This window comes from Rhynchophorus ferrugineus, unplaced genomic scaffold (genome assembly GCF_030347505.1).
Source record: "Rhynchophorus ferrugineus isolate W39M unplaced genomic scaffold, kcgeb_rfMv2 rfM4, whole genome shotgun sequence".
Taxonomy (NCBI): domain Eukaryota; kingdom Metazoa; phylum Arthropoda; class Insecta; order Coleoptera; family Curculionidae; genus Rhynchophorus; species Rhynchophorus ferrugineus.
The window spans coordinates 43535250-43562574 of NW_027472583.1; the positions used below are offsets into that span (position 1 = coordinate 43535250).

At 32.6% G+C, this 27325-nt stretch overlaps 1 protein-coding gene across 3 annotated transcripts in view; it reads left to right on the forward strand.

Moving 5' to 3' along the window:
* Positions 1-7824: 7824 nt before the first annotated feature.
* rhea (Talin_middle and talin-RS domain-containing protein rhea) overlaps positions 7825-27325 on the forward strand; it is a 47081-nt gene continuing 27580 nt past the window's right edge. For all 3 annotated transcript variants that reach the window (XM_076402377.1, XM_076402376.1, XM_076402374.1), the window contains exon 1: positions 7825-7961. The gene's annotated coding sequence lies outside the window, so the exon portion shown is untranslated. The remainder of the gene's footprint in view (positions 7962-27325) is intronic.

The window sequence follows — 27325 nt, forward strand, 5'->3', positions numbered from 1 at the left end:
TATTTTAGCGCCACGAAAAGTAAAAAAAAACAAAATTCTACGAAAGTGGAGATCGGCCAATAGATTACGCAGATCTAAAATTTTAAATGAATTGTTTCTTTGCACTACTAGGACAAAACCTTTCTATCTGCCAATGAAAGATTGGAACTATTATATCCACATTCGCTTAACGCTAACTCATTTATTTCCAAACATTACTATTGCATTACGTTTATAATTCCCTGAATTACAATTAATTAAGGATTACTCACGAATTGATCAGGACCTGAAAATCTTATTAAGAGATTTGTTAAAAGTAGACCTAGAGTAGTGAATATTTACAGCTACATCGATAAACAGGGCTTATATCTATTATAGATCCTATATCATTCGGTTGGAATACGTTAGTTAAATATTTTGCGAATAATTCAGCTTATTCATCGTTACGTCAAACCCATTCATTTTGATCATTTTTAATAGGTGGTACTTTAATAGTTGGTATTTTAAATCTCCGAATTTCGTTTCTTTTCATAATGAGTAACCTTTGTCTGCCTCCGGGCTTAATTCACTTATATATTTCGAAACAACTCTGTTTATATTCTTTAATATTTTGATTTGTCTGATTACTAATTCTATTAAATATTGTTTTGTCTACAGCATTTCTAGTTCTGTGCCATACTCTTCCAGCTTTTCGTCTTCAAGGGGACATCCACTTCATATTCTGCTTTCTCCCTTGATATCAAGATAGCTTCTTTTGCAGACGACCGAATGATTGTTCAATTATATTTCGGGTTTGCCGCTCAAGATCGTCTGTAGTTTTGAGTCTTAGTAATATTTATACTCATTATATATTTACTTCATATTTATACTTTATGCAAAAACTTGTTTATCGTAGTAATTCAAATCATGTAAACATGTAACAAGAGAAGGTATTTAATAGTGATACACAGTGGCGCCCCAATAACTCAGATAAGCGTACTTTATTGAGCCAAAAGTACAATTAAGTTAAATTATCCGTTAAGTTTTTGTTCGTGTTAGTCCCTTCGCTTTTTACAAGATTGACAAAATTGATCAAAGACAATAGTTTAATGATCGTTAAGTTGTCACACGAATTGACAACAACATCAACCCTAAAAAGGCTCCTGGAATTGATGATATTTCACCTGGGTTATTAAAAGAGCTGCCGCGAAAAGCAAAGATCATCTTGACATGCCATGACAATGCCTCTTTGAGACTGAACCATGTTCCAGAATGTCTTAAGGTTGCTTGAATAATTATGCTTAAAAAACATCACAAACCGGCAGAATAAATTGGATCTTACAGGCTTATTTCGCTTCTACCTGCGATATTAAAATTATTTGAGACATCGCTGTTAAAACCTAACTTAATTAACTCTATTAAACCATTTATGGAAATATCAGACTTACAGTTTTGATTTAGAAATCACCACTCGTGCACAGAATAACAGCGGTTGTTCAGAAGGCATTCGAAGGAAAGAAATGCTGCCCTGCAATATTCCTGGACATCTCACAAGCTTTCGACCGGGTATGGCATTTGTAATTAATCTATAAAATGACCAAATTACTACCGTGGAATTACTGTCGATTGCTGGAATCATATCTTTTTGAAAAGAAATTTAGAATCTCGCATGACGAGGCATTCTCAACGCTTAAAGCTATTTCGGCTGGAGTTCCACAGGATAGCGTCTTGTCTCCTATATCTACTCCATACCACTAATATCCAAACAGCAACAGAAACAGCAATAGCAACATTTGGCATAGTTATAATTGCAAAAGATGTATCTATGTTTAAGACTGTAGAAAAAGTACAAGTATCGATCTACAAGGTCTACAAATGGATAAGAGACTGGAACATACAGCTTAATAGCTCACAGTCTATCTAAAAAACTAATTATATCACTTGACGGATGTCCGACTGCTCAAGCAGAATCAGCCAAATACCTTGCAATATATCTCGATGGTAGGTTAAACTGGAAACATAAAGTTAAACAAAAAGCAAAGCAGATTAGACTCAAAGTCAAGCAACTGTACTGGTTAGTCGTAAGATACTCTCAACTTGACCTAAAATCAAAGAAATTGCTTGTGTATTAATGCAAGTACATAGACAATAGAACAGTAGTAATAAATTAATTTGTAAAATAAGATTGTACTAAGCATATCTAATATAAAATGTAATTAATCAAAAAAGTCGTTGTTTATTGTTTGTCAAGCAAAACAGAAAAATTTTCTACATGTTGTGGCTGACGATGATGATTACTACGACAATCCCAAGCGGTCAGTCCTAGTAGGAGAACCATCCATATCGACTCCAAAGCGGATTATTCATTGCTATAAAGTCTGCCCCTATAATATATATGGTGAGTTCAGCAAAGTTTATTGTACTACCTGTTATTGAACCGAATGAAACTGTGATCAGTTTCAATTAAACAAATTGGGCGAAGTATTATTACAAAAAAAAACAATAATAGTCAGAAAGAGACGCAAAATCGCGTCTACTGATTATTCCTTGTTCATATCGAGGCAGTATGGCTTGGCTGCCACACGGTTTCCAAACGCTGAATTTGAGCGAAAATGGACCGATGAATGGATAGCTGGCACACTAACATCATTCTTTGGGCACGGCATCACCATGTTATCAGAAAAATGGAAAAATGGAAATTATTTTAATTAATATATCTATATAATTTCAGTTAACAAAATACATTTTTAAATTTTAAAAAAATGGCCAGAATTCATGCAAGTGTCTACCATAGAGTAAATATAGAGGTTTAACTTAAATAGGTAAAATCAAGGAAATGTTTTGGGTGGTCCATTCAATGGCGGCTCTGAGACCACTTTTTTGATTGGTTCATTTGAATTGGTCTACGAAGGCATTTGATTGGTTCATTTTTATAACGCCATTGTTTGTTTCATTTTGTTTACGACGACATTTTTGTGTGTCTAATATAAAATACGATTAGCATTCTTGTGCCTTAAATATAATCACTATTATTCGATTTTAATGTTTCTTCGTTCTCAAAAGTGTTGTGTATCCAGTGTTTGTGCGGAAATAAAAACCGAACGTAGTTTTCCTTGTGTTGCCCCAAGTTAGCAAGATTAAGGATGTGTGTGACTTAGCATTGCTTTTACCTGGTACATATACAATTATTTATATAAAGCATTTGTGTTCATATATATTATTATTTACAACAATATAACAGAAGAAATTATGAACATATTACTCACACTCTAAATCCAAAATGTGTCCCAATGATGGCAATGGTAAAATTACATTGAAGGTAAATGTAATTTTACTACATTAAAAGTTTTTCTTAACCTTTAAAAAGCTGTTTGTAAAGTGCCATCAATTTAAAACTTAATTATTTTGAAGGGGTTCATTTACTTAAAACAAATGTATATTGGTCAAGATACTTATAATTAATATTTTGGCTTGGGGCTCCTTAACCGAGATAACTTTTTCAACAGGGTGAGCTTGATTTTATAAACAAGAGATTATCATGCTTGTTTTATTATATTGTTAATAGATGCCTAAGCTGCCTTTTTAACTCCTCGATTTTACTATAATAAAAGCACAGCAGTAATTTTGAAATATATCATGGTTTAATTTTTTGTTTCTGTTCTTTAAAGTATTACTTTTTGGTATGTTTTCTCCATTCTGACGCATATCATATGATTTAACTGTTTTAATTATCCATTCCATAATTTTTGCAATAACATTGTAAAAATAATAATAATTTGCCTCAATACATTTTTGTGTTGAACAAGTTGGTAAAATATTAACAGACTTTCAGCTGTGCTGCTTTACTTTCAGTATGGGTAAAATAATACCATTTTTATTACTTTCAGTAATAATACATCTTATTTGAATTGATAGCACTAAAAATATATAAAAAAGGAAAAGAGCTATAGACAATTTTGATTATATTTGCTATGAGATATGTTATGTTTTCAATTAGATTGCAGGCAATTTTTATATCCATATTATATATATATATATATATAAATATATATATATATATATATATAATATATATATATATATATATATATATATATATATATATATATATAAATAAAAAATAATTAAATGTGGATATAAAAATTGCCTGCAATCTAATTGAAAACATAACATATCTCATAGCAAATATAATCAAAATTGTCTATATGGTATGAAATCGTCTGTAATGGTAATTTAAAGTAACCAATGAAATTCAGCGAAATGACGTTCTCAGTGCCTTTCTGCTGAGACCACCCAAAACAATTCTGAAATTATTTGTATTAAGTTAACACTCTATATATTACTCTATGGTGTCTACTACTTATGCAGCTAAAAAATTCAGAAACTTTTGTCAGAAACAAATACTGATTTCATGTTGAAATAAAATATTTAATGATGATGAATGAAGGATATATTAGTTCTTCACAATCACACAAAATGTTTAATTTGTTTAAAACCTTTCTTAATTGTATTGATAATGATATTGAGACGGTTTAAAAAACAATATAAGCTCTAGGATTACTCATGGGCTTTTCAACAAAGTGGACTAACAGATTTCCCAGATGTTTTGGCTAAGATTTAATCAGTTAGTTTCTTCTTTGCTACTGAATTCAGGACGTACTTGTAAATACTAAAATTTTAAAATTGTAATTTCCATTAATTTGGTAAATACTAGGAAGTTATAATTAATATTGATAGGTGCAATGTAAATAATTACTAAATTAATGTAAATGTTAAAACTCATAAAAAAAGGCGAAAAGGTTATCTAAAATGTGTAACCATCACCAAAAAAATTATGGTTTAATCTTTATTAAATCAGATATATGAAAAGTTTTAGATGAAATTAATTAAGAAATTAGTTATAGAAATTCAAATGGCACGTTTATTTTATCGTTTGATATCACTGAAACCACAGTATATATACCAAGTTATTAATACATTGGTTGCTGAAGAGAACACAACAAAAATGAAAAGGAAACGCGCAAGATGATATTAGGAAAAGAGAAAATTTGGTACAATATATGTAAATCAAACTATTTTCCATCATTTTCTACAACTATTTCCAATCTTTCCGGCAACATGATAGTGATACTGTGTCAAAAAAGCGATTTTAGTATTTGGAAACCGTGTATCAGCCAAGCCATACTGTATCGATCTGAACAAGTAGTAATCGGAAAACATTATATCTGGTAAGTACACTGGGTGAGACAACACGAAAATGCGACCTCAAAAACGATGGTAATATTTCAGGTTATATTTATAATATATTATGTTCATTAAATGAAGCTTTATTCGAATGAATTACTGAATACCCATAATAAAAATTATTATAATTCTGTGACATAATGTTCTGGATTAAAGCACTTAATTGCAAGAACAAAAAAGTGTGTAGTAGATATTTCAACAAACAAATATATATATAGATATATGATTACAAAAGGATTAATATTAAATGTACTAACCATTTATCAATTAAATAAAATAAACCAAATTAATTTTTTTATATATATTTTAAAGTCTTCCTTTACCAACGAGGATTTATGTGGACTGGACCTACTGTTTAACGTGGGCCCCGAACGACGGTCCCCGGCATTAAGCCTACCGACTAGAGCGTGACCAACTCAGAAATCATCCCAGAAGACATCCGGTTTTACCCAGGCCTGAATACTGGCGTGACTGGGATCATTTTCTTTGTCGGATTCTGCACTTTTACCTAGGACAATCACAAACATAAAATTTACGACCATGCCCCAGCAGGATTCGAACCCGTGACTATCTCTACAGTAGGAGGACCGTTCTATCGCGTTTACCACTGCCCCAGCCAAGACGGCTAGTTACAAATTTATATTACTTTATAGATATTAGTTGTCATAATGCATTGTCATTAGATGATATTAAAATAAATTGTACATGATAATATGTTTTGTGTATTTTTTCTCATTACTCCGTTATATTTTTTTAAATTACAGATATATGGTTCAGCTTTTCTTTTAACGATAAATCAAAATGCATTATGATAAATTATGCATATATTTGTTTTAAATTAAATATAGTTTTATAATAATTTTGACACTATAGTAATTGTGTTGACTGAGTTGTGAATAAAGTAATGATTCATATCTGCATCTGAGTTTATATTTATATTAATAGAATATTGTACAATTTTTTTAAAGGGAAACTGTGGAAGGTTCCATTTTGAAAGTTAAATCTATATTTTGATAAATTAAAAGAAAAAATATTGTCAAAAGCTTTACAATTATAAACAATATCACGTGACTTCTCTGATCATATGACAATTGACGCCAAATGTCAAATTCAAACAAATTTTAACGAAATTTGCTCAATTTAAGACGATATACTAATGAATTTAGGTATTTTTTTCAAGTGAAATAAATATTAATAAACAATATTTTTACCGGATATAAATTATTTATTAATGTTTAAAAAATGTATAAAAGAAAAAATGTTTTAAAAAATGAAAATCCAAAAAGTTATAAGCTAATAAGCTCGAAGGTCTTAAAAAAATATGGCGCCCTCTTTGACACGATTGTAACCTTCCTAGTAACCCGAAACCAAATAAAAAAGAAATGCTGCTCTCGCACAAAATAAAAAAAAATGTGAAATAATTTTACCTTCGCCAAATTACGATTGTTCGACAAAACATGACAGATTTCTTTTAAGATTTCCGATTTTTGTTTTAATTATAATTAATATAATACAATTAGTAAGCAAATGTATAGTTTTAAAGATAGTCGAATATCACTATAAAGCATTCATTATGATGAAATGGTGGATGAGTTCAATTTTAATATTAATTAATCATAGTGAAGAAAAGTAAACTAATTTTTAAATCTATAATTATTTTACGAGAGACATATCTAAAATAATTAAAAAAATATATAAACAGGCCACATTAGTGACGTAGATGGTCCAAAAAAAAAATCAATGAACTTCATGAATGGACATTTTATAGTGCCTAAAGAAGACGTAGGTTGGAATCGAAAGCAAAATATTCATAAAATTATTTCGTATTTCATACACCTACAATATTTCGACCCACCAAAAGACGCAACATAAATAAAAATTACACAACTAGCAATAAATCGGCCAATATACTTATTCTTCTCAAAGGGAAATAATATAAGTACATGCCAATAAAAATGTTTTCAACATTTAATTTCTTTTCACATTCTCGCAATCGTCGTGCTCTATATGGAATGGTACAGAACCTGCAGATTTGTTTACCAAATTTGGCAACGATTTCGAATTATCCAATAAAAATTATTGAATTTCAATAAGACCTAATTAAAACCCCACAAAATTTTAAAAGATAATACAGTTATATTCTACGTATGTATTACCTTAATGTGATATAAAAATATTATTTTAGAATTGTTTATACTTGAGAAAAATAGACGTGTACCCTTCAGGCACGCCCATGCATATAGTTTCTGAAAGTTACACCAGCTGACGCTGGGTGCACTCCGTTGCCGGATTGTAAGATTCGCCGCTAAAAAAATAAAATAAAATATATGAGGTCTTCGGTTATAAAGAAATCATAAATAATACATTTCTTTTATTACTACCATCTCCATGCCCTTCTGTAGTTTCTTCTAATGGTTTTCATTAGTTATATCATCAATAATAGAAAGTTATTCCATAAATAACAGAAAATAATGTTTTAATTAGAACTGTAATCATTTCTATTACGTTCCAAAAGTTATTGTTATATACACATTTTTGATTTATTTTAAATTTAAGTTGTACTTATAATTAAACACTCATTCACAAATCGGTTTTTAATGTAGCTAATTGTATTTTGATTGTCAACTACGACCAGCGAATTGGCAACGTTGTCAGTTCAGAGTCAGAGTGTTAGTGGACAGGGCGTGATTTTGGCCCACAGAAAGTGGCAAAAAAGTGCATTTTTCTTCAGATATGTAACCACTGGATAAAACAACAAGGTACTGTACCGATTTTCTATTTATTTTTAACATTTCAGACAACAAATCGACCCGTAATCTCGCATTAATACTTATAATTTCAACAAGACTATGTCATCTGCGATTGTGTGGTTATTTTTAATCTATTTGCCTTGAATGTAATCGCGAAAATGTTCGGAATAAACATTTTAAAGCCGAGAAATTACGTTATTTTTCATTAACCAACAATTTTCCCGACTAAACAGTTGATGTAATGGAAGTTATTGATTTATCCGGCCAAGCCTTAAGATGTAGTTGTTTACGTTCAAACAAAATCAATAATTTTCACTATTTCACTGTTATTTCTCGCATTAACCCGTCAACAACCCGATATCTTGTTCCATGTCCTAACCGGATCAATACCCTATCTTTTTATTTATATTTCCATCGGGAGAAACGTCAGGGTGATTTAAATCCAGGGACGTCCAGTCAGGGTTTCTGTCCAATCAATACTTCCGAGAAATAGCCGGATAATATTTAAAAATATCTCTGATTAGTAACACAGTATTTACATCAGAACCATTATTACTGGTTTCTCGAACGGTTCAGAATTTGTAGCGATGTCGTCGGTTTACGTACCCTCCCCGCGCGTTCATCTCTCCGCGTTCAACCCCCGGCCAGCTTTCGCTTTCGGAGAATTGATTTTCGTACAGTTTCCATCCTTGTTGTTTGACGTAAGACGGAAAGGGACACTTCCGCTCTGATATAAACCGCATTTCTTATCATATGTACCATGCAAACGTAAATAAATGAGTTTTAAATGAAATTTTATTCAGGTTAGGTGTCAACTTCTATTCTTGTAAACTTGGTTTGCGAAAGCGATCCAATTTCCTCTATAGTAAACCCGATAATAGTTGGGCAAAATATATGGACGACTCCCTTTCGTCCAGACCTAACGCCCAGTAGTCTATAAATAATTATGAATCAACAAATTGACCCGATTAATGAAAATACACACCTGTAACTTCTACCGCCCATTCGATTTACTATACCGAACTATTAATAGGTCTCTAATTGTGGCGCTTATTTGCGTTTTTTAATGTTTTGTTTTCGTTCAGTTCGTTAGAAAGACTAGTCCAGACTTATTTATTCGTTTTGTGTACAATAATAACTAGAAACATATATAAACTATAGTCCTTAGCCTGAAAATATTAATATTTATCAATTTTTATTATATGTATCCTTGAATTTATTTAAGTTTCTGGTCACCCACAAATGAATCAAAATAAAACGAATTTATTAAATTGATTTATGTCATTCATATGGTAACCGATATATTTTTGGAAACATTTCGAAATATATTTTAAAAAATCTGATAATAATTAAGAATCAGACTTATTTTGTGGCAAAAATAATTTAGTTTGATAATTAAATCTGTCTACGGTCATACATACAACCATTTCAGTGGAATCTTAATAAATATAAATAAATCAAATTTCTATTTAAAACAAATTTAATTGAGTCATTTCCGTTGACTAAAATTAAGTTAAACTCGGTTTTGATTTACCAGTAATGTTCGTTAAATTTTGGCGAATCAAAATTATGATCTATTAGCAAAAGGATTATTTCGGATTTTTTTAAATAAAATATATTAATATATGGTTTTAATATTATAATAAGTGAAAACTAATTAGCTAATAAAACTAATTAATTATGTTAGGAGATATTTGTGTTGTCACAGTATTTTTGCGATGATCAACGTGAATCCATCTGATATTGCGCAGATGAACGTTATTCGACTTTTGACGTAACATCCTAAAGGACTTTTTTTTAATTATATACTTATATTTATTTATGGTTTATTCATCTACTACATTCGTTGCCGTAATACGCCTTAGGATGTTTTTATGAATGTGGAAATCAATTGTTCTTCCGGTAAATATTGATGCTGTGCTGATACTACAAGGTCGCAATATAACTCATCGTGAGGTCATCATTAGACATCAGTAAGATCGACATATATGCGGCTCATTCCGAAGAAATTACTAAATTAAATAATATCGTTGGTTCATAATCGATAAGTTCTTCATCATATTGCATGGAAGATAATTTAAAAAGTAGTATACATATATTATATTTAATTATATGTTGAATTCAACACTATAATTAGATTCTCATTGTTTTTTTAATATTAATTAATAGCACAATCTAAAAACATTTTTATGAATATAGTTTTATATTTTTATAAATACATACACTGATACATACCAATTACATTGTATTGTAATTTAAAGTAGTGCTATAAAATTACGCTAAAGCACACCTATTAGCCCTGTGTTCGGCCAACCTTGTGTTCGTCTAATTTAATTTGTTTTATTTTTATAATATTAGTAGGCATTTAACTAGATGCATTAGTAATTTCCCTTTCAGTACTTCATCATGAAAAGAATGTGTTAGTTATTTTGATTTCCTTCCGCCAAACTGTCAACAAAGAATGTACGTCATTTGTACAAAACTATTTGTTCTAGAGAAATTATGAGACGATAATTTAATCGCGATATTTATTAGTTAAAGTTTTCATAAAAAATACATCTCCTTATTCGCCTGAATTAGCTCTGCCGGACTCAAAATATCGGCTTGAGTTTATTAAAAGCGAATAGAGCGCTATCCATATACGGAAAAGCAGAAAAACATCGCATACAAATGCAATTACCTTAAGAGGGACAAAGGACATTTGGAAAATTAAAAACCAATTTGAATTTTGTTTCAAATTGTTTTATTTTTTTGCTTACAGTAGTAATTAATAATAATATTAAGAGTTATATTTTTATAAATCATATTATCATTATATTTTCTTATATCTTATATATTCGCTTTTAGTTTTAACTTCACATCTGCCTAAATTGATATATTGAACTGTAGAAATATAAGTTTTTTTCCTGAAAATGATAGTAGGACTAACATTTTAAGTTATTCTACGAGACTATTATGTAATTCAGATTTTCATATTACGCAAGTCTTTTAATGAGGGTTTAAAGGGCATATCTAGCTAAATACAAATTATACATTAACTTGTAGAGAAAATACGATTTTTTTCTTGGAAATAATTACTCTATATTACAAGAATTCTAAATATTTAAAGTTATTCTACAAGAACAACAGTACATTCTTACTAAACTAACCTAATAGTATATATTTATTAAAATGTTTAATAGTTGAAAATGTTCTTTATAAGGTAAATTATTTATAGTGTGTGTAAATTCGTGAATTTCTTCTTAATAGCTTTTAGTAGTATTAATATCTTAATAGCAATTGACACACAAGCCAGGTTTTCAAATTTTGTAAATGTTTTAAAAAATTTCTTTCACCATTTTTTCACATTCACATAGTTGATTTTCAAGCTAAAGATATTTTTAAAATGGTTTAAAAGGTGCGTAGGATCGAATTTTTTTCGAAATTATTTTTTCCTAAAAATGAAGCTAAAGATACCATTTTAAATTGTTTTTCGAGAAATATACTACCTTACCCGAACACTAACTAATTCTAATATATTTTTCAATCACTTGTTGATTATTAATATTCAGGTTTTTTAAGTTCTTTGGTGAGGTTTCTTCGTATTTTTTCATTTTTTTATGTATTATAACAATAAACTTATGAATAAATAGTTTGAACACGTATAGTTTACATCCATTGCGTCACGTTCAATCATGTATAATTCTGCCAATAAATCTAAATATGAAAACAAATCCAAAGAGGCCGAACAAGAGTCTTCTGTGTTTTCTTTGTCATCTTCCTCTCGATGTAACCAAAATCAAACCACATCATCAGTCACACGCCGATGTCAACTGATTTGTATTGCAACCAACCTGAAAAAAAAATATGGAAATTATTCTTTAAGCAAAATAAATAGACAATTAATTAGTCAACGAAATAAGCTTTGGAAAAACATGTACAATTTCCAAAAAATTACGTTAGAAATGTGTTTCAACAAAATATAATTTCAAAAAATTATGGAATAGTTTTTGAAGTATAAGCTCCAATTCTTAGGAAGAAGCAATAATTATTTAGTTAACCATGCCAAACAAATTATGGGTTATTAAATAATACTTTATTAAAATGGAATGGTGCTCTTATGGACAACCCGAATTTTCACTACAGAACTTCCAGAGGATTATTCACAATGATTTCAAGATCAAGGTTTATAAGTGATATAAAATAATTCAAGTGGTTGTATTCAAAAAAGAAACGGGGCCCTTTCAATATAGTTTCCTTTAATTTATTTTAATAGATTAGATTATTTTAATAAAGAATCACAGAAATATCGATTTATAATAATACTATACTATAGAGATATTACTAAAAAAATATTTATTTTAAAATTAAAAGTGGGATTGCTAAGATTTTTCCAAAAATAAAAACACAAAATTTCAAAATTCGTCATTTTAAGTCAAACACCTGTCAGAAACGCTACAAAACATTGACGTCACTTATCGTTTCCTAACCATCATTTCCGCAATCCAACATTTGAAATTTTTAGCGTGCTTCGATTTTATTTGGATTATTTATCGTATATTTAACAGTTAAAAAATGGTTTTGTACAACCAACGGAAATAAATGAGAAAATTGAACGGTGATTTATCAAGGCAAATAATCTAAATTTGCCCATAATAGATTCGTCGGTAATGGCGGTACGTTGTGACCATAACTGAAATAATAATTTTAAAAACAAAAACTAGAATTTTAATTTCGGATAAAGCAAATACATAGGATTATCATAAAGTGGTTCTTCAAAAGTCATCTAACCTATTGTTATTAAACCAGAAAATGTTACTGCCATGGAGAATATGATGTATATCATAATACAATGCAAACTGAACATTATATCTTGTGATTCACAGAAAGTTGAAAAGTAAAGGAACGTTAGAACTCACCGACTTTAACTTAATGTTCGTTGGGCTTCGTTTTTTGATGCTTCGACTGTCCAAGGATCCGAGAACTGTTTGGATAGTGAAAAATAGCAATAAATTAATCAATTTATTCCCTTATTTTAATCCCTCATTTATTAAAGAATTCAAAAGAATTATTATATAGTTCTTCAAATAAAATAACCAATGCACGTCGTAGATGACGTCGAATATACTACGCAATTACAAATAATACAAATTCAGTTTGTAAAAATGTAAAATTCGTTTTAAACTCGAAGTGGATATTTCCTTTTCATTTTAGACTAGTTAAAAAGAGACAGAATACTGTCTGTTATGTCGGAACATGTAACCGAATCAGTTTATAAAATTCATTTTTTGTTTTGGTACTAGTCGACCCTGTTGTCAAATACCTACAAAATTCTTTAAAACATTAGTGATAATAATTAGAGATTATAACCCGGCAAACGTTGTAAAGCAGAAGTCAAAGTTGATGCGGCAACATTGTGACATATTGACGTCATAAATATTGATTACGTGGAGTGGCTGTTTTATTAGAAAGACTATATATATTTTAGGAAAACTAGCTAATCCCGAGTAGGCTTCGCTATAAATCTAGTATTAATAATTAGGCGTGTAATTAAAAGTATGGTAGCAAGCACATATTTACCGAGAAAACACACATATTTAAATTATTTCCAAAATAAAACAAATTAATTGAATACGTTATTGTGTATGAAACTCACTTTATTTTTCCAAAAACTTAAATAACTAAAAAAAAATAACAAAGGAGCAAATATATCATACATATACAGACATTTGTCACATATAATTTTGTTTTCAATCCGATTAAATTATTATTAATCTTTCAAGTCCTGTTAAATGCTTAATTTTCTTGGGTTGTGAGCATAGGAAATAATTTTTAATCCTATTGTTTTTTCAAAATATTTTTATCCAAACCTCGCAGAGCACTTAGGATGTCCTGTTCAATTTCAAGTTAATCTATCGATTGTTTATCGAATTTTGCATACAAGAATATATGCAAGCTTAATTTATATATATAAAAAATAAATATACTAAAATTATATTTCCTTACATAACAACGGTTACCATGGCGAAATTTATAAGTCGATCTAAAGCGTTTAGAATTTTCAATTTTCGTTGGATCTTCAGAATAAAAAGACTCGATAGTTAGACAAAATGATCTTAAAGAGCTAGAAGAAGATAGATACAACACCCTTCTGATACTCTACAATGTTATTAGGTGCTTGTGTTTATTCTGTTAATTTTTTCACTATTCAAACCCTTTTCGTTGATTTTCTACAACTTTTTCCCATCATTTCTGGCAACATGACGGAATAACGATGTTAGTTAGATAACGATTCATTTATTGATCGATTTTCACACGTCTTCAACATTTCGAAACCGTATGCCAGCCAAACTACGTTGCATCGATCTGAACAAGGTATAACCAGAAGAGGCTGTGAGTAACAAATCAATTGAAAAGTCCCCGACCTGACACATTGATGGTGCTACTAGAATTAAATCCATATGTTTTTTAGTTAGCCCTAACCCCCAAAAGATGCGTGTATAAATTTCACAGCTGTCGGATCATCATTTTGTGAATAATAGCATTTTGAGTAAAGCAACTTTTGTTATTGTGAAAAAATGGATAAAAAGGAATTTCGCGTATTGATAAAATATTGCTTTTTGAAGGGAAATTGTTGAAGCAAAATCTTGACTTGATGCCGAGTTTCCGGACACTGCCCCAGGAAAATCAACCATTAAGGATTGGTATGCTAAGTTTAGACGTGGTGAAATGAGCACCGAAAACGGTGAACGCAGTGGACGCCCAAAAGAGGTTGTTATCGACGAAAACATTAAAAAATCTATAAAATGATTTTGAATGACCGTAAATTGAAATTGAATGAAATAGCAGACACTCTAAATATATCAACTAAACGTGTACATCATATCATTCACGAATATTTGGGTATGAGAAAACTCTGTGCAAAGTGGATGCCGCGCGAGCTCACTTTTAACCAAAAACAACGAGGAGTTGATGATTTGGAGTAGTGTTTGAAAATGATCAAGGGTAATAAACCCGAGTTTTTGCGTCTATGTGTGGCAGTGGATGAAACATGGCTCCATTATTTCACTCCGAAGTCCAATCGATAGTCATCCGAGTGGATGCACACGATGAACCCGCTTCAAAGCGTGGGAATATGCAACAGTCGGCTGGCAAGGTTATGGCGTCTGTATTTTGGGATACGCATGAAATAATTTTCATTGACTACCTTGAAAAAGGAAGGACCATTAACAGCGACTATTACATAGCGTTATTGGACAGTTCGAAGGACGAAATCGCCGAAAAACGGCCGCATTTAAAGAAAAAGAAAGTGCTGATTCACCAAGACAATGCACCGTGTCACCATCAAGTCAGTGAAAATGATGGCAAAAATCCATGAATTAGGCTTAGAATTGCTTCATCATCCACCGTATTCTCCAGATCTAGATCTTTTTGCCTGGCAAACAATGAAACCGAGATGCTGAAATGGTTCAAAAAGTTCTAAAAGAGTTAGAGCTGGTTTTTCGTCCAATACAATTCATGAAATTCATTGTCTTCAAACTTTTTGTCCATTCTTTCTTAGTGACATCCATATCACCATCGATATATACTGAATAACTCAATCATTCTAAACGAAAAACTCTTTTATGTAGAGATATGTCAAACTAATGAATTTAACAGTTAAGTTATATTCTTTATATCAATGTTTCATATTTTCATCAACAGATGTCGATGGTCAAAGTAAATCCAAGTAAATCCATAGAGCAGTGGCAACTCTTCAGTATTTAGCTGAATATAAAATAATACTATAGAATGCCCTCGTTACTCATTAAAAGTGGCAATTCGGCAAATTGAACAAACATTTGTGAGGGAAAATAGTCCAGTCAGAATGAGAAATTGCCAAGATAGTCATTGATTAAACACTTTTCAGTTATGAAATCAGATAATATTCAGACGTATAATTAAAAAAAATTGTTCTCAATAATTATAAAATGTCTTTAGTGCATTGATTTGCCATCAAGGAACCAAAACCGCTTATTTAAATCATGTTTTTAGTAGGTATTGATAAGATTTATTTTAACCTCATAATATTTTCAATCATATTTGATATTCAAATATATCAATCGATATCTATTATACACAAATACTTTAATATGGAATGTCAAAAACGTTCAAGTGTTATTAGGTTATACTAATTTAATTAAATATCAACAATTTTACATCATGCTCAAATCAAAAACTCAAATTATAATGTAAGGCTGAACATTATGGCTGAACTGGACGAAAGAAACACGAATGTTGTTATACGAAGCCAGTTGCATGTCAGTAAGTTTCCGAATGAAATTGTTTTTTTCGAGAAAAAGTGTTTTATTTCAAAACACAATCTCCTCCAATTTAGCTCCAATATATGTAATTCAGCTCTTTTTCAATGTTTTAATTCCTTTCAAGTTTTTTTATCACCCGGTAATTTCTTCATGCTTGCAAACAGGAAGTAGTCGGTGGGGAATATTTTGAAGAATATTCAAGTTGAGGTAGTAGTTTGTTGTCCAACTTATCGACTTTTGCCATGGTTACTACATTTTTCGTCGGGAAATGCGGTTTGCTTCATATCAATACCAAATCTGTGCATAAGCTCTGTATTATATTCGATGGTCGTTTTACCCTCGTCGTCATATCATGTATGTATATGATACATAACACATGAGCAGATAAGTCCCGGGTGTAAGAAAGAAAACGCTATTTTTTGTTCAAAATTGACTTTATTCATCAACGTAACCTCCATTAAGAGCTACACGATCATTCCAGCGCCGCTCTAACATTTCAATACCACTTTTATAGAACGATTTACCTTTTGCATCAAAATAAAATGCATGTAGACAACGTGGTGTCCACTCAGATGACGATCGTTTTGATTCTGGAGTGAAGTGATGAATCAATGTTTCATCCATTGACACATATCGATCTATAAATTCCGGTTTGTTACGTTTAAACTTGACCAAACATTGCTTAGAATCATCAACACGTTTTTGTTTTTGATCAGGAGTAAGCAAACGCGGCACAGTTTTTATATTACATGAGCATGGTCAAATGCTCATGCAACTTCACTTTTCGATCATTCAAAACGATTTTATGGATATTTCTGATGTTTTCCGGTGTTGCGAGAGTCACTATTTATATTTAGGTAATTGGCAACACTGTTGTCATGTGAATCCATCTGACGGTTCCATCGTAAAGTTTTACATTTTTGACGATATACGTACTCAGACCATTTTGTCACACGGACGCGATTTATTTATTTTATATTTAGTCGAAAGTTTCGTCTCGGCAAAAAAATGGAACTGAATCGTGAACATTTTCGTGCGATGATTTTTTACGATTTTCGACGTGGATTATCACAACAAGAGTTCATCAACTTAATTTAACTTTTGGCGATGAAGGTCCATCAAAAACCACCGTGTCTTGCTGGTTTAGTGAATTCAATCGTGGTCGTAGTTCGCTGACCGACGAGTTTCGTGAAGGTCGTCCAAAATCGGCTGTTGTGCCAGAAAACATCGATGGTGTGTACGAAATGATTAAGCAAGATCGTCATGTGACTATTGTGGGAGGCATCCCTAAGCATTAGTTCTAAGCTAAGAACACTTAGCTGTTCGAAAGTTATGTTCGCCTTGGATCCCACACAGTTTGACAATCGCTCAAAAAAAGGCTACTGTCGATTGGTGCAAAGAAATGATTAAGAAATTCAATCGCGGTGCGCCGAAAGACGTTTATAAAATCGGGACAGGTAACGAATCATGGATATATTATGTATGAGTCCGATAGTAAGCAGCAGTCGACTGTATGGGTGTTCCAACATGAACCAAATCCAACAAAAGTTGTTCGCGTACGAAGCACTTCAAAGAAAATGGTGGTCTGTTTCTTCGGGAAAACATAAAGAAAACAAACAAGAGACGCCGGATTGTTCTTCATCATGACAATGCGAGCTCTCAAAGAAGAGTTTTGAAGATACCTCATTCGGAATGGAATGAATGCTTTGAAAATTGGTTTAAGCGTATGCAAAAGTGTATACACTTAATTTTTTTTTCCTATTTCCGAAATATAAATAGTGACCTTGGTCATGGTTGGTTTTGGACATCCACTACGTTCTGCATCATCGGTGTCTCTAGAACCACTTTTGAAGTCAGTACACCAACGTTTTATTGTTGTTTCTGATGGAGCAGAGTCCTTATAACACATTTCATTTCAGCCATTGCTTCGTTTGAACGGTATTGTTTCCATCAAGAAGCAGTGTTGAAGCGCACCATGTATATGTTAAGCTCGAGGCTTTTCAGCTCATGTGTTCACGATTTCAGCTAGACCTGGATGTGAATAATGAAGCACTCACTGTACTTACTACTAATTTACTAATCAACTATTTACACTGAAGTGAATCAAGGCGGTAATTTTTCTAGGTCTTCTCAACTCTACCTGTTGAATGTGATTGTTTTACTCTTATATTTTTACCCGGTACGTCCACAAAATTGGAAAGGGAGAGGTTGTCTGCTGCCAAGCACAATCTAAATTACGCAAGATGCTCAGAATCTCACAGTAGTCTATTAATAGATGACAGTTGAGGGCAGTAGTGCTTCATTTAAAGGCAAAACTATTAAAATAACTTTCTACGAGCGATAATAAAATAAAACTTGTACTGAACTTTTCAAAATAGTCCTGGTCTCCATTTTGTATGAGCTAAGAAATTCAAACTTATTAAGTATTTATTTGAAATACATTAATTTTTACTAAATATGATACAAAAGATACCAAAGTCGAAACTTAAATATTACTACATTAACAGATGAACAACATCTAAAATAGTTAACGCTTAATTAACAGTTATGTTATATAAATAATTTGTAATAAAATTCGGTCCCATTTTAAAACTACTTAAACTCATCAAAATTGTTTACTCATTTTGAATAAATGAATGACGGAATTCTTCTTAATGTCTTAATTGTATTTATTGATGGATGAGTCATAATTAGTTTTTATTTAATAGAAACTGACAAAAATCAATTTAAAATATATAATTTATTAGTACTGTATTTAGTAGGTATTTGTTATCTAAAATTATGTATGAGGGTTTTTTTTCAGTTATACTAAGAAAAAGATTATTAATACAATTTATGGAATTATTACAGGAATTGTGATATGATATATATCCATTTAATAAATACAATTTTATTTATCACGTGTTTTCCTGGATGATATGTATGGTATAAAATCATTGTTGCACTCCATATTGTTTCGACAGCATTTGTTCAATCTATTATTTGAGTCAGTGATGCCAATTCACCCGGTCTAGTTATGCGATTTAGCAGTACATCGAAATGAAAAAACCATTTATTTCCATGTATTCTCTATTTAAATTCATTAAAAAAATATATATATTTATTATTAACCACAAGGTGCATTTTCTGACCAATGGCTATGTTATCATTAAAGTTGGCGTATATGGAACGACGCAAAACCACAGAAGCTTCACCAGCATCACTAGCATCCATAAAAGGTTAGTGTTTGATGAGTCAAAATCAAGCAATGCGGAATGATGATAATCGATTTCTTTTACACCAACAATTGAATAATATGGGCGTGGATGACTTGTTATTCCAACAGATCAAACTACGTGCCACACAACACAACTACAGTTTTCAGCTAATTCCTAGTGCTAATGGCTGATGTAGCTTCATGTAAAGAGTATTTTTGTGGGAACTTTAATGATTCTTGCCTTGATTTATTTTTAAAGGAGTAAATGTGACCATCTAATGCTTGAGAACCGTCGTCCAAAATGTTTTTTTTTAATAAATATTAAGAACTTGCGTACTCTGATCATTTTCACATTTCACTTTAAAAATAAATTTGGTGAGAAAAATTGGTAAAATATATATTATTCAACATATTTTCCAACATTTTCTCATCTTACAGTCAACATTGCGATATCATGTCGAAATAACGATATTGGCTGATAATGGCGATTCAATCATTGATCCATTTTCACACTTCTTTAGCATTTCGAAGACGTGTACCAGTCAAGCCATGCTTTATAATTCTGAAGAACTGTAGTTGAGTACTGCAACAATTCTTCGCAATTCTTGCAACATATCAGCAGAGCGTTGTGATTTAAGATGATGACTTTGTGTCTATTAACTACTGTCTGCTGGTCTTTATAACAATAATACGTCATTCAGTTTATTCAATTAACGTGGGTGGACATTGCAGTAAGAGTTTAATTCAGTTTTAGCAGTTCGTAATACACTTATGTTGATCCCACACTATGTACAGCAAAACTATATGGTTATGGTTCGTTTATCGGCGACCACAATACGCCACCAAAAACTTTTTGACCGGATACTGAAACCACGATGATGAAAGGGTTCCAACTTTTTTGCAAAACAACAAACAAAAGGAAGAAATGTCAAAAATTCAATTTTCAGTGTTTTGTAGTCAGGATCTATATACTAAATGGAGAATTATCATTTTTTTGCAGGGAAATGTCAAAATTATAAAATTTAACAGTTATTTATGTTGGTACTGCGCATTTTTACCAGTAGCTATAATTGATCAAAATTCATGCAAGCAGCTAATATTTAACGGGAAAGAACCACACAGAAATTAATTGGATTTGGTTATATTGTAGCACTTTGTAACTACCGTAAATTCTCCAAATGGAAGGGACAGGACGGCTACTTGTTACTATCTTGGTTAGCCTTTTGGTTTTTAAGTTGTATGAATCCCTCAATATTAGTGAACTATGTTTTGGGGTTTGTATTGACTGTAGCTGTATTATACCCAGTTTATGCTTGCACTGCTTCAACGTAGAATTTTCCATTTTCTTGCCTTCTTCTGTATCATCAGGTACCCGATTTTTGTACTGATGTTTCTCTGTCATTATTTGATGGCGTTTTCACTAACAAAAACTCCATTTCTTCTTTCTGATTTAGAATTTCAATAAGTCTATCGATTTTTCGCTGTTAATTCTTTAATTTGTTTCTTCAATTTTATTTTTTATTCGTCTTTATCTTAGTTCTGGGATGACAGTTATGATGACACAATGACAGGAATGGAAAATTAATACAAGAAATAACTATATTAATAACGAAAATATACTGAGTTAGGTCATTGATATCGATCACAGGCCACAGGGCACCGCCATCCAAGTAAAGTAATTTGTAAATAATAGTTTTTACTTATCAATCTTATATAATTTGACGAAATCCAAAGAAAAATTTTCTTGCTGCTTTATTTCCATTGCTCCTAGTGCGACATTTGATGGATAATCAAAAACACCTTTTGTACCACTAAATGGTGTAGAGAGATCTTAATATAAAAAAAGCGAAAATTCACTAAATTCGTTGATTTTTTCATATAGAACAAAAGCTATTACAATATCTAAAAATAAAAACATTTAATTTTCTACCAAAACCCATTGCAGGTTGAATGCACCTAAAAGAATCGAATTATATATCGATTTCGTCCAACACTAATATACTTTACCATAATCTATTTATTTTGTGTATACAACTTACAAAAACAACACTGCTTTCCATATCTTTTTTGAAACTCATCAGAAGTCACCTGAAGCCATTAAGTTGAGGGATTCACAAAAGTATTAAAAAAATAGAGAATATCGTCCTCAACGTGTGTCAACAGTGGTAAATTTAAACACTGTTCACGATTGACAGGGTGTCCCAAGAAACTGCATGAAACATTTTAAATGATAATTTTATTAAATTAGATAAATTTTGCAAAACAACAATGAATAATAATGATATGAACCTCTAGCAATATTATATTCAGGCGTTTTCGAAGTCGCCACCTCTCACGGCGATACACAAGTTTAAACGTTTTAAACGTCCTATTCTCGACACAGTGGTTCCTTCAGCGACTCCAAATTTTTGTGACGTGTAGCACAGTCCTTGGCCTTTAAAATGGACCCCATGCTGTAGTCCATCGAGTTGAGATCCGGTTAATAGGGAAGCCATTCTGCCGACGTGATAAAGTCTGGACATTCGGCTCGGCACCAGTCTTGCATCACTTTTGCCTTATGGGTCGGAGCGATGTTCTGTTGGAGCGTCCAATTCACATTCGCCAAAGTGCTGCTGAATCCCTGGAAGTACGACAGCTTCGAGAATGTCTCGACGATACACTTTTTTTATTGATTTTGACCCCTTGATACCCAAAAACAAGGGGGTCTTGCTGCTTGCGCAAATTCCGCCCCAGACCATGACGGATTGTGGATTTTGGTGGTCATTTTGTCAATTGTCAAAAGCCATGAAGTCGGTGCGTTTCCATCGCTGGGCAGCGGCTCGAGTTAGTTAGGTTTGAGTTAGCGATAGCTTCGAGCACTACCCGCTTGTTCTTATCTTTGAGAAGTTGAACTTTTTGGAGCTTGTATGCTTTGAGGTAGAGCTCTTTTTTGCCAATTCGATGAACCGACATCTGGTCTACACCAGTTTCACGGGCGATTTTCCTCATGAGAATTTTTTTTGATGATCTTGCAGTTAAGAGAAGTATTGGCGGTGTACTTTATTCCACTTCCTGGACACTTACCATCCAAGCTCCTTGAAACGATCAATGGCGCGAGAAACAGTCTACTGTGTGACATTGAGCGAACGAACAATTTCACATTGACGTTTTCCTTGGCGAAACAGTTCCAAAATGACACTATGTTTATGTAACATCCTAAAAACACGACAAAATGAGTTAGCATAGAGTCAAAACATGAGCTATCAACACGATGATACATAAGCACATGGAGAATCCGATGAAACAACAAATTAGTTTATTACGGTACAATACTTTCGTGTTTGGATAAGTTTAACTTTCATGCAGTTTTTTTGGGACTTATCCCCAGGTATTATTGATTCTTTAAAGCATTCTTCGTTCGAGATTCAGTGTTATTCGATTTGACTAAGACTGTTGTCTTAGATGCAATGCTAAATCGTGACATTTTTAAATTTCTCTTACATAATTTTTATTACCTTAAATACCATTTGTCTGTTATCAGTTTTAACATTTATCACTGCTTTGACCTCCCGAGGAATTAGGTATGCAAATATTGTCACATATCATTATTAGGTATATATCACTATAAAATCAGAAAGATTGACGTAACTAAAATCCATGCACCAACTCAAAATAAAAGAAACATGAATTTCAATATAAATTCTGGCTCTCTAGACTTTCATCACTTCATAGATGAATAAAGATAAAATGGTTATCTTTATCGGATTTTCCTCATATTTTCACGGAGTTTTGGTCCAAACTGCAGCTTGTGTAGAACTCTGATATAATGGTATCTCCGGTATCTCATGCACTCTCCACGACTCCCAACATTAAGACTGTCAACCATCCAGTAACGAATCCATAGACCGTACCAGAGAACCAGTCTTACCTTTTTTTTTTTCATTTACTACAATTTCCAGCTAGAACCAAATGGTCTTCGGCTGATGTCGCTTCAGGTTCGGGATATGATTGTTTTGCGGGCGACAGAGGCCCTGGGTTACGACTGGGACTGTCGTAGTTTGTTTACTACCGGGATTTGTGGACGGGTAGGAATTTTATTAAGATGTTATCCTATTCTAAGGTTCCTATGGAGAACCTCACACTGAGCACGTTTATGAAATTTTTCACAAATGGGATGCCTGATTCGAGATGTGTATTGACGTTCCTCATAAACCATGGGGCTCTGAGTAACGCACGGACTTTTTTGGATTGGAACACTTGAAGTAGTTCAAGTTGTCTCTCCGAGACATACCTGTACCACACCTGTGCTCCATTGAGGCAGATTGGGCGGACTAGCATTTTATACAGAGTCGTTTTCTGTGGGATGAGAAGTTTTCCTTTTCTGCAGAGTAGAGGAAATAATAGGCTGTACACGCTATTTCCTTTGAAAATAGCGTGCTGAATTTGGGCAGACCATTGGAATCTGCGGTCGAACTGGAGACCGAGGTATGAAACTTTCTGGAACCATGGGATAGGGACTTTATCGATTAGGAGGCGATAGGCGTGAAATTCCTCATGCGGTGGAACAGAATAGCCTGAGTTTTACTCGGGTTAATCTGAAGCCGCCAGAATTTGTATCACGCTATCGCTTAGTTCAGTTGTACTTGGAATCTATTGCGTATTGCGTCCAAACAGTATCCGGTTGTGAAGAAAGCGGTATCATCTGCATAAAATGTTGTGTGGGAAAGTTTGTAGAGCGGGAAATCAGCCATATAAATATTGAATAGGGCTGGGGCTAATGGAGCGCATTGCAGGACTCCTGCAGAGATTTGTTTACAAGAAGAGACTGCGTCATCGATCCTCACCTGAAAGGACCTACCATCCAAGTATGAATCTATCAGGGATATTAGGTCATTCGGTAGACCTAGTTGTTTGGCTTTAAATATTAGGCAGTGGTGACACGGGCAGCTTGATGGAGGCATGGATGCTTAGCACGGAAACCGAATTGTTCGTTCGGGATTATGTGATGTGCGTCTGTGAAATCGTTTAATGCGTTTAATATCGCTTTTTCGGCAGATTTGGAGAGTGAACTAATCAGGCTGATAGGCCTGTAGTCAGATGGGTTAGACTTGGCATTTTTTTAGGAATAACAGCAACAAGCGCATGTGTCCAGGACTTTGGGAAATGCTTTAACCTCAGGATGGAGTTGATAATGTTGGCAAGTTCAGATAGTTGCTTGCTAGTAAGGTAAAAAACCTAAAAAGGTGGTTTATTGTTATACCATCTGGGTCTGGAACTTTTTTGGAGGACAGACGTTTTATGGAGAGCTCAAGGTCTCTGGGAGAGACTGTGCTCTTCAGAAGATGAACTGACTGGAGATCTTTCCTCTTTAGAGAGGGGATAGTGTCGTTTATGATGGATAATGTCTATTGACCAGTCTTACCCAGCCTGCAAACATAATGTACGCCCATAGCCAGGCGGAATCCGAACCCGGGATTTGCACAGCAGTAGGGGACCATTATATTGGTTTAACATCTATCGTTACTAACCCGGCAGAATACCAATTTTATTTAGTCTATAGAATATGAAGATTTGTAAGCTTTTCAACCCGACAACCATTGCGAATTGTTTATTCATATTCAAAGCAGAAATAAAACAAATTCTGGACTTTTCAAATTATTCAAATACTTTATTTACAAAAGATGTGCATTTTGATTGTTAAAACAGTCAATGAAATCAAAACTAATATAACGACCTAATCTAAGACTGATAAATTTTGTTCCAAATAAAACGAAGAACGTCTTAATACCTCCCATACCTCCCCGTACTTTTGACAGAATGTAAGTTTATTTTAACTCTCCTACATCTTCATTATAACTGAGGCATACATCAAATATCTATTTTAATTCAATATACTAATTATAGAAGATTGGCGAGGATTAATAGGTTTACACATTTTTTTATAACTCATCATATTTTTTGATTAGGTTTTAGAATCTTAACCAACCATGATTTATCTGGACCTATTAGTTAACATGGGCACGAAATCCATAGATTTATCTATCCCATAGATAGTCAAAGATAATCATAGTCATACCCATAATTACTAAATTGACTTATATGATATGTTCTATATTTTACGCGACGATCACAAACATAAATACAAACTCGCAATATACTCTCACAGTACTGTTACCATATCATCCGGTACTGTACAGATACATATTATACAATACACGTAAATATTGCTTCAATATCGTTTTCTATAAAAATCTCAACTCATGTATGTAACAAACATAACAGGTCAATTGAAAAGTCCCCTGCCTACCATAGTAAAACACATTTTTGGCAAAATTAGTTATTTTTATTCAACATAATTCCCTTCAAGGGTGATACACTGATTGCAGTGACCCCCTAACTTTTCGTTACCATTTTTGTAGTACGATTTGTCCTTTGCTTCAAAATAGGCTTCAGTTTCGACGATCACCTCTTCATTCGCCGAAAATTTCTTCCCAGCGATCATTCTTTTGAAATCTGAGAACTGGAAATAGTCGCTAGGAGCCAGATCTGGAGAGTACGGTGGATGAGCAAGCAATTCGAAGCCCAATTCATGGATTTTTGCCATCCTTTTCACTGATTTGTGACATGGTGCATTGTCTTAGTGATTTTGTCCTTCAAACAGTCCAATAACGCTATGTAATAGTCGCTGTTGATGGTCCTTCCCTTTTCAAGGTAGTCAATGAAAATTCCATGCGCATACCAAAATACAGACGCCATAAACTTGCCAGCCGACTGTTACGTTTTCCCCCGGTTTGGCGAGAGTTCATCGTGTGCAGTCCACTCGGATGACTGTCGATTAGACTTCAGAGTGAAATGATGGAACCATGTTTCATCTATTGTCACATATCGACGCAAAAACTCGCATTTATTACGCTTGATTATCTTCAAACACTGCTCCGAATCATCAACTCGTCGTTGTTTTTGGTCAAAAGTGAGCTCGCGCGACACCCACTTTGCACATACCCAAATATTCGTGAATGATATGATGTACACGTTCAGTTGATATCCTTAGAGTGTCTGCTATTTCATTCAATTTCAATTTACGGTCATTCAAAATCATTTTGTGGATTTTTGAAATGTTTTCGTCGGTAACAACCTCTTTTGGGCGTCCACTGCGTTCACCGTTAATGGTTGATTTTCCAGAGGCAGTGTCCGGAAACTCGGCATCAAGTCAAGTGTTTGCTTGTACTGTATTTTTTCCCTTCAAAAAGCAATATTTTATCAACACGCGAAATTCCTTTTTATCCTTTTTTTCCACAATAACAAAAGTTACTTCACTCAAAATACTATAATTCACAAACTAATGATCCGACAGCTGTCAAATGTATACACTCATCTTTTGAGGGTTAGGGCTAACTAAAAAACATATTCTTTAAACATAGTTTTAATTCAAGTAGTGCCATCTATGTGTCATGCCGGGGACTTTTCAATTGACCTGTTATGTATTAAAACAACAGTTTTTAATACTTAGTTGCTATACTACAATTAGTACGATCAATCTTTAATCAGTAAATAAACGATTTTGCTGCTGTTCAGCCTTACAGCACCATCATTGGTGTTTTCATATATTCTTCAAGATTGGTTACGATCAGCCGCCACTAGAATCATCTCTCTCCACACTTTTTTAGAAACTCTTTGTTACACATACATTGTAGCAGAAGTCTACAAGGAAGTCATTATTTTTTTTTATTAAACATCATGTCCAACCTGATCTGATTACTGGAATTATCCATGGAATAGTCCAATTCATAAGATTTAAGAGAAATCTGTATAAACTTTGTGATTGATTCATTTTATCAGTAGCTTATCTTACGTGGTATGTTTACATTAGATAAACTCAAGTTAAAACACGAATCTCCCTCAACTTCAATACACTT